This window comes from Anser cygnoides, chromosome 14 (genome assembly GCF_040182565.1).
Source record: "Anser cygnoides isolate HZ-2024a breed goose chromosome 14, Taihu_goose_T2T_genome, whole genome shotgun sequence".
Taxonomy (NCBI): Eukaryota; Metazoa; Chordata; class Aves; order Anseriformes; family Anatidae; genus Anser; species Anser cygnoides.
The window spans coordinates 9,697,071-9,706,811 of record NC_089886.1 but is presented as its reverse complement, the minus strand read 5'-3'; the positions used below and the strand labels follow the sequence as shown (position 1 = coordinate 9,706,811).

Genomic DNA, 9,741 nt, shown 5'->3' with positions numbered 1-9,741 from the left:
TGAAAGCTAATATCTACACGTTCATACATTTTCAGTGAGATAGAGGCAGCAAAGACAAAATGTGGGATGTGAACGGCCTTTTCTGTCCTCTTTTAGTTTGTTAGGCCATATGTAAGACTGTGACAACAGAGCAGTGAATGAGGGAGCTCTCAGTGTCATAGCAGAAAAGGAAACACTGGCTCATCTGCTTGACCCTCTGGATAAATAATCCTTGGTGACAAAAATATAGGCCCATTTCAGACATAACCCAGGACAGCAAAATTTATATAAAATCATGAGATTTTTACTCCTGTCCAGTGGAGAAAATACCAGGAGTTCAGATCATCTCAGTCATTCTCTACCATTTGCAGCCAGGTCCCCAGAGGAACGAGTCTTGAGGACTTCTCATAAATTTTCCCTGTCCCATCTTTGTCCCATCTTTAGTCCCATCTTTGAATCTCTGGTGGTTTTCTTCCCCATGTCGGCCAGTTTAAGCAGGCAGAAGCTCACAAAATACTTGACCAGGTATTCTTGGATCCCAGGTGGCTTAACAGAAGCACTCATCACCTTGTGCGGTTGAACATTTTGACTCATCCCTAATGTACACCTGAACAGAAAGAACAAAGTCACTTATAAAAGGCCTGAAGGTAGTTAGCTGTGGAGACAGTAAGAGGCTACACTCCTACTGTGGAGACAGTAAGAGGAATGCAGGTTGTCAACATCAATAAGTGTCCATTTAGTTAAGAATTAAAACATTTAAAAGATACAATTTTCATGTTTGTTAAATTTGGACAAAATGTGTTTTCTCCGTCAGTTAGATCTTGCCCATCTTTTCCTAGCTCTGCGACAGCAGTGCAAGGACATAATGTTCATTATATTTTCCTTAGATGAGGGAAGTGTTTACACTGTCCTTTTGCTAGCAGCAAAATGCTTTATCCACCAGCTGAATTTCTGTACCCTTTATAATTGCTCAGCCTAATTAACACTCCAGTGAATTACACACCTGCATTACCTTCACATCCCCACGCTCCTGCTCTTCTGCACTGATGCTGTTGGTAAAACTGTTAAAATGTTTCTGAGTTGTCTGAGCCTTCCTGGAGACCACAGAATGCATTCATGTCATGCTTTTCCATGAAACATGAGGAAGATGCAGGCTGGCTCAGAACTCTGTGACACAATCTATATTTAGAGCCCCCCTTTTCTGAGAAACTAGTTTTCCCATGGGAAACAAATCCTTGGGGGAAAAGTCATTTCCACCTCATTTGTTAATGTAAAATATCTTTGCTTTTGGCTTCCTGCTATGGAGCACAGAACTGCTGCATCTTGTTAATTTTGCAGTCTCACTAAATGACACTGAGATTTATTTAGAAGGAAACCAAATTTAGTCCCATTAGATCGCAGCAACAGTTACATGAAAAAGAGCTAAAATAATAAATAAAAAAAATAAATAAAATAAAAGAACTTGTTTCGCTCTTGGAAAAACTTGTTCTCTGAAACCAACAAATTATCTACATGAAAGTTAATCAAAGCACTGTCCCGAGGACATGGTAAAAGGTACGGCTGCAGGGGAAACCCTACAATGTCTGGCATTCCAAAAAGAGGGTAACATCCTCTACAAAACTAAAACATCACATCCAAAGAGTAAGCAAAAGATCAGAGTATAAGAGAAAGAGAGTTACTGTTAACATGCATCTATAAAACCCTGCTGCAATGAGACCTTCAGGCTGCTGCTGGAAGCTCTAAGTTTAAATTATGGATATGTTCCTTTGTTTCACCACTGTTCACTTCAATATCTTCCCTGTAACAACGGACACCCTGGGATCATTATCCCACTGCAACATATATTCAGAATGACTGGACTGGACTGTGCACACTAGAGTAACTACGAGCACAGCTATTTATGCCTTTGTTTAAAATAACAGACTAGAGTCAGACTGCCTCTGGTTATAAGGAAGAGTCATCACAGTAAGGCTAGAGATGCATGTGATATGATACGTGATGTGATATCTCCAAAAAAATGCCAGTTCCAAGTAGCTCTGCCACAACTCCTCAACAGCCCAGCTCCCCCCAGTTCCTCTCCATGAAAGGGTGAGATGGGAAAAAAAGGTAAGCAGCACGTTGGCACCATCTCTCTACTGTACTGGGGGAAAGAAATGAGCCAGGGAAACCAGGGAGCCAAATACCACCAATAAAAGACCAAAATAATTATGTCTTCCAGGAATGACAAGGTCTCTCTTCCCACTCTTTCCTGGAAGTGATACAATATTACCGTTTTATCGTATTGTATACCTATATAGGAATATTTCTAAGAATATTGTAGTTCTAATATTCCTATATATACCATTCTCAGTAACTGTATGAAGACTTAGGTGAGCTAAGGTCACACAACTTGTCCAAGTATATTCTGACTGTATAGGAGTCATTAGAGATATAACATCAGTATTTAAACAGTAGCATAGGTAAAGGGATAGGTTAAAGAAAGGTCAGCCTACTGTTACTTCAGCTTGAGATGCAAAATTCACATTTGGAATAGTTTTTATGAGTTTTGGAAGGAAAACTCACCATTTCACCAAAGATATTTTAGTGGACGTACTGTTAGCATCAGTGGTGCTTCCAACAGGAGTTTTTCTGAGGTTATTGCCAGGGAAAGAAGTAGCTAAAATAGATGGTCTAAAAATGTCTGAGTATGTTTTGATAAGACTCCATCTTTTTCTGGAAAAAAAAAAAAAAAAAAGTGATTCTACCTGGAATAACAGCATATCAGAACCAAAAAACTGTCATGAAACAGAACTGCTATCTTCCTCCTGGCCCAGTTCAGAGCTGTCACAGATTCACTACGTGACTGTGGCCAACCAGCCCAGTACCAAGTTTTCACCAGTGCTCACAAATTTTGCTGCCTCAATATGTGGGTCTTTCAGCTGCCTGACATCTCTTGGTTGAAATTGTATCTTTACATATGCTACCGCTACACCACTTCTTTGGTTGCAGCACAGCATAGATTTTGCAAGCATAGGAATGTCTTCAGCTGCCTATAGCTCAGCTGCTGGTAACAGTCCAGTTGCAGAAACACATGTGAACTAATCACCCCAGGATATTTACCCTCAGGGTAGGTTCATGCAAAACAAGCTTAACTATGCAAAGTGAGTGCAGCCCAGGCCCGTCCTTTGTGTCCCTACCTGAAGAAAAGAAGGATAACGATGAATATTCTCCTTCTTTTGATTGTATGTAGACCTACCAAGGAAAAACTCTAAACGCATGTATATTGTCACCATTTATCAATGTTTTTTCTCCTCTCCTTTCATTTGCACATAGGTCAGCTGTGATATGAGTCAATTCATTATGGTGACAGCCAATGTTATACCCATTATGAACCTGCTTACTGTAAAACTGAAAGCATCCACGAGAGAGGGTTCCCGGCAATCTCTTTCTACTGACAGCTTTTGAGCTAGCAGAACCCATAGAAATAGTACCTGTATTAATACAGAGTCATTGTTCTGCTGAAATGATGAAGGTTGAAGTTTGCTAAAAAGTCAAAAGACTCGAGGCAGGTACTAGTATCTGAATGATAGCAGTAATGTTCCTTTTGTCAGGAAAGTCCAGTTTGGAGCCTAGCAGGGGGATTCCGTTTCTTTTATCATGAAACTTCAGCTGTCTGGAGCTGGCCAGGGAGTAGAAGCCAAGCTGTATAACAAAAAATGAGTCAAGCAAGAATGTGCTAAAGGAGATGAAGCAGCTCTGCAATTCATGCCAGCTCGAGCAGCTGCTCCATGCTGATACCTGTCCATATAGCCAAGCTATCTGGGTGACAGTGTGAGATGCTCTCCCAGAGTCATCGTGGCACACAGGTAACCTACTGGAAATGAAAAAAAAAAATATGGACAATTCACAACATATCAGAACAGTTTCTCCATGGAAACACTTGACTGTCTTAAAAAAAGTGGCAGAGGAAGAGAGTGAGACTTGCATCTGCAGACCTACAGAGGGTTTCATGATACTTGGGGCTTTTCTTGCTTAATTAAAACTTCAGAAACCAAAGTACCATTAGAAAAGTTCAGCAACAGGAAAAACAAAAACAAAACAAAAAAACACACTGATGTCATTAAGATCAGAGATGTATTCTAAGCTTGTCACCTCTCGGGAGTCCAGATACATTTCTCTCTCCTTTAAAGTATGAGGTTTTACACATTCAGAGCTGCTTCTTTCATTCTGCATAAAATTTTTGAAACAGAAAAAAAATGTGCTGGTACAAAAGCTGATGTAAATTGTAAATTGGAACAGAAAAATAAGTAGATTCAGGTCAAGCTTTTACTTAGACAATTCTTCATTTTTAAAACATTTTCTTGTTTCCTTCCTAGTTTACAATATAAGATGAAATTTGATTTAAAAATTGAAAAACAAAATTCCTCATTTAAGAGAATCTTAGAATATTTTCAAAAATCAGTTTTATAAAAATTAAAATTGAAGAAAATTGTCAAAAAGAATCTTTTCTTTTGATGGATGTAATTACAAATATAAATAAATCAATATTTTCTGCTGAAATTATTTCATAATTTATTATTTCTGTCACACCCAGCCAGGTGTGACAGACATAGAAAAGATTACCAGTTATGGCAGACATTACTGAATACATTTGATTTCATAGAGGTGACATTTCACTATCAGTTTCTCCAAAATGAACATCTAGAATTATTTGCATTGAAAAACAGCTGAACTGAGATATAAGGTGTCAACAATGAAAGTGAACGTGTTAAAAAAAAAAAAAAAAAGATTTTTTGGTTTTCAGATTTAGTGCATATGAAAAAAATAAATAAATGAACTCTGTGTGTAACTCCTGCTGTGGTAAATAAATACTATGACAAAAAAAAAAAGTTATAAATTATGCAGCTTTTGACCTCTTTTCTTTTCCTATGATACTGCATTGCCATAATTCTCTCTGACCCCATCATCGTCCTCTACTTTCATATTTCTTTTGCTGGTGAAACATCTGAACAGACCTGTTAGTTACTGCCTTGCACTTCTTCTGCCCCATCCCACTGTACACAATTGCTGTTGGATGTTTTTGCCTTAACAAAACTACATTTTACCAGTTTCTTGCCCCTCCTTGCAGATCCTTAGATATCTCTCAGGGTCCACAGATAATTATGTGCACAGTATGTAACTATTACAAGATGTAGAGTATTTCTTAAGTTTGATTATGTCTTGAGAACGAGAAAAAATGATCCTCTCATGTTAAGCAGAGATGGTTTCATGTTTCTCTGTGAACCAGTGGGTGTATGATGCCCCCACAATAGCTTGATTTGGGGTATTTCATGCATTTGGTGAATTCAAGAGTATTTGGAACCAGTTTCACGTATTGGTTGACACAACGATCCCTCAGTTAATCTCACGCTGGCAAGTCTTTTTGTTACTGAATTGGAATGCATACAGCATAAATAATAAAAATGACCCATTAAATCATCTACAGCAATTTTGTGCAGCTATCAGACATATGCAGCTTGATTTTCCTCTGACTTATCCCTCTCTTGAAAAGATGAATCTCAGTGATTTCAGCATATTAATCTTGATTAGCATTCATTAACTTACCACATATTGTATTTATTTTAATGTATTTAGCTGCTTCAGAACAGAGACACTGCCAGCTCTCCCCACAGACTAAAAGGAGAGAGAAGACTCAAAACACCCCTTGGAGGTGGGGGTGTCTCCTTGTTTTTTAGGGCAAGCAGAAATCTCTTAAACTTCTGCCTTCACAGCTGTGTTGAGGGATTTTCATTCGAAGACCACAATGGGAATTTAGACATCTGGCTCACATGTATAAACCTACACGGAGATGCCTAAATTTAGTTGTCTCCATTTTATACTGAACATTATCAGAATTGGGTACACACTGTACTCTGGATCCACACAACTAGGGTGAGATGGATCCTCTGTTCATATGAAATACAAAAAGCTCCACGGAGCTTGTCTCTGCATATCTTCACAAGCTCACTGAAGTTCATTTAATGATAACAAAGGCCCACATAGCTGCTCTCAAATGTGAAGGAGTTGACTTGATTCAGCATTGCAGTTTGTTGTTTCCTCAGTACTGTGCCCCAGGCTGCAATGCAATCATTACTGCTGTACTGAATTTCAAGCCAGATCTAAAATCAACAAAAGACAAGGGGTATCATGCAGAAAAACATCAAACTAAATTTAGTGTGAATTAATTTTACCAAAAACACACTGTAAAACTTATATTTCTTTTGTTTTTATATTGTTGCAAAAATGTAAAATGCAGATAAAAATCAAAATTTGTACCAAAAAGGAGAAATGGCAAAATCAAATGGACCACAAAGGCACATCCATTAGTATTTTGCTTTTGACTCCCAACAGCAGTAATCTGCTCCAAACAACTAGATAATTCACAAAGAGTGACTGTGCAGTACCACAAACCCGATGGAAAGTCAAACTGAATAAGGGGTAGAATCTGCTGGGAAAAGCTGGCTGCACCAATAGCATACTTGGGTACTGATGGCTTGGACCCATCTGATCTGTATCTTTCCCTATAACCCATTTTAATGCCAGGCCCTGTAAGAGGAGACACAGGAAGGTTTTCCAACTCTGAATCTCGAAAATAGCTGAGTGGGTAACTTTTTTATAGATATGGCCTCAAAGACATGGTGTGATGCCCATCAGCATCTATACCGAGGAGCAGTTTTGGTCACACAGTAGTATCCTGATAGCCGTCACTGAAAGGCTGAGCTATTGGACAGTTTTTAGAAACATATATCTTATAGAGAAGGATTTATGGGCTGAACTACTGGCCCATGTCTTTTCTTCCTGGCATGCAGTATAGTTTTGTTTATTTTCCTCCATTTTTTGAGTCTTGGCAAGCCTAGGACTGATAGACTCCAATTCACACAGAGCAAGAATTAGTATCTGGGATACTGTGTCTGAAAAGATTATTGCCTTTTAATTTAATATAGGGAAACAATTCAGTTCTCATGGGATTCATGGTTAAGCAGCAAATGCATGATAACCCTCATTTTTAAAAAGCTGTTTTAAAGCAGCCATACCACTTCACATTGTCATTTTAAATGATACAGCGATTTCATACATTAAACACAACACCAAAGGGTTTTAGTAGCAAATTTTAATAAGGGTCAAGTGGTTTCATTTCAAGATTTTCCCTGTATTAATTTATCTTAACTTTATTTCAGTATCACTTGTAAAACTACTGAGGCCATGTAGTTCTCAGCAGTGGGTATTAGCGGATAATTTGATGCAGTTAAACGAATAATAAAAGCTAATAGCTTCCTAGAAAAGAGGGAGCAAAATGTCAACTATATTAACATGAAATACCAGTAACTACAGAGGACATATTTTATTTCAGCATCTCTATTTCATTAGGTCAGAACAAAAAAATCTCCTTTCAATCCATTCATGACAAAATCTTGTGCATTTCCAGACATTCAGAAAATGTCCTTATCCTCAAATATTAACTCTAGCAATAACAAACTGGGAGAACACTCTCCATGGAACACCCTGTCCATGTGCAATGGGCTCTGGTAGAAGATGGAAATGATGGTGAAAGGACTGACCAGGTCAGTATAGATTGCAAGCTGGGAATCCTCAGGGTTTGACTGCAGCTTTGCATGGGCAGTGACTGGGCAATGAAGTGTGCCACAGGCATGCGGCTGCATCCATGTGGGGCATTTACACCCTGCTCCATCACTCTCCCTATTTCACTCACCTCCTTATGATTTTTCTGTCCTTCATCACCTGGAAAGGGGGAAAGAGAATATAAAGTCTTGGCTCCATTTTCTGATTTTTTTCCTGTTATCCCTAACATAGGACCTGCTGTCATGATCTTTCCTTACACAGCAGAATTGAATTGCTTGGAGCTGCTTTTATTGCAGGCTGTAGGAAGTATTCCAGCCTCCATGGGCATAGTTCCAAATCTTTATTCCTCAATTTTGTGTGAAAATTAACTGAACTGCCTTCTTGTCCTGTTCACCCATAGACAAGTGACTTACTGTATGAGAAATTTCTACTTATTTCAGCAGTCAGACAGCTTGCTTTATTAGTGCAGAGACATAAGCTGTACAGGATCTTTCTTCCTGCTGTGCTTAATTTTTGAATCTAAGGGTATTATTAAGAAGGAGGAGTAAAAAAGATTAGGTGTGCTTTCATCTACCTACCCAAATGGCGCCAGTTCTCATTAGAAAACATTTTCTACAGAATCACTCTTTTATGGCTCCCCCCAAATCTTTGATCAAAGGTCTCAGAAATAAATTGATTCTGTGAACAGCCATCTATTTGACGTGCAAATTGTGCACTTAAAATAAAATAAAATTAAACTTTATACTTGTCATCTCAGTATAACACTTCATTCTTTCCTGATCCATTTGAAAGAACCTTGAATTTGACACAACACATTTGAATTTATTTAAATTCTTCATTCAGTTGGTGCAGTAACATGGTAAGTTAATGACATTGCAATTAATGAAAAATACTTTACAGTTCCATTTCTCCAGAAATTAATTGGATTCTAATTCTTAACTATATTTAATTAAATGACTATTTCTGAGCAACTTTTTAATTTGTTTGGGATTTTTTTTTTTTGCACATGCGGCAAGGACTACATTTTAAACTTTTTAAAAATGTATTTTACATTCCTCATGTATTTTGCTACCTCCAACATCACCATTTACTTCTATGTATATCCAGGATCCAGCTCACCCACAAATTATCCTACCTGAAATCCTCAAAAAGCTGAAATAGCTGAGTGGAAAGCCAGATGCTGTAGACTGCAGAAACTGCTAGCTGCAGAAGGACAGTCAGACTTTTCCCCTCAGGGTGTCTCTGTGATATCCACAGAGGCACTTTGTAGCTGGGGTGCTCTGTGTCTGGTCCCCAGGAAAGGGTGTTAAACTTGGACGGGAGCATTTTGCATCAGCTGCAGGGTCTCTACTGTTTAAAATGAAAAGTCCTTTCCACAGAGCTCCCCAAGCCTTGCCTGGGGCAGTCTGGGCTGTGCAAGAAATTCTCCTCAGTTTAAACATGCAGCTTCCAACAATAATAAATAAAATAAAATCACTTCTTTCTACTCATATTTTATTTTTAAAGTAAAATGCCAGTTTCTTGAAGCATTTTTGTAGCTTTTTTCTATGATTTTTTTCCGTTTAAAAAAAAAAAAGCAGCAATAAATTTTGTCCTTGAAACTGACCCCAACAATAAGAGCCAGGTCCAACAAAGCTCTCATCCAGTTTTCTTTTAAATGCACATTTTATATAATTGAGCACATATCAGACCATTTCAAGACGTAAGCTAATCATAACAAAACTGCAATAAAAGATTTATGATCCAAACACTGCCAGAATTAATTCAGTAGAGCTACCTCTGAGCCTAAGCAGAGCTGGTAAGCTCATAATCCATCTGTGGATAAAAACATTTTCATGTGAAAGTCACATTTTAAAAGCTTTTAAATTATTTTGAGATTTTTTTTAGAACTTTCTCTTGAAATTTTGGAAATTGATGGTACTTATATCACAGATTGTGACAAAATCATCTAGGAATGTTAATAATGAATCATGAATATATGATGTTCATATTGATTATCTCATTCAGTCAGATGCATTCACTCTGCTCATTTTTGTATCTTCAAGCTTCTGCTGTCCTCAAGAAAAAGCAAATGGTAAAAGTTTGCAGTCTAAGATCTGATTATCCTGAAGGATGACTAGAAAAGCTGGCACTTGGAGGTGTTAATAACATTATCTTTATTAA

General features: G+C 37.8%; 1 long non-coding RNA gene across 1 annotated transcript; it reads right to left on the bottom strand.

The window, feature by feature from the left end:
• Positions 1–425: 425 nt before the first annotated feature.
• Positions 426–8,955, bottom strand: LOC136786397 (uncharacterized). The gene is made up of 3 exons (XR_010824946.1): positions 8,714–8,955; positions 2,542–2,691; positions 426–586 (listed from the first exon to the last, which is right to left on the bottom strand). It is a non-coding gene; the product is annotated as an uncharacterized lncRNA (long non-coding RNA).
• Positions 8,956–9,741: the final 786 nt, after the last annotated feature.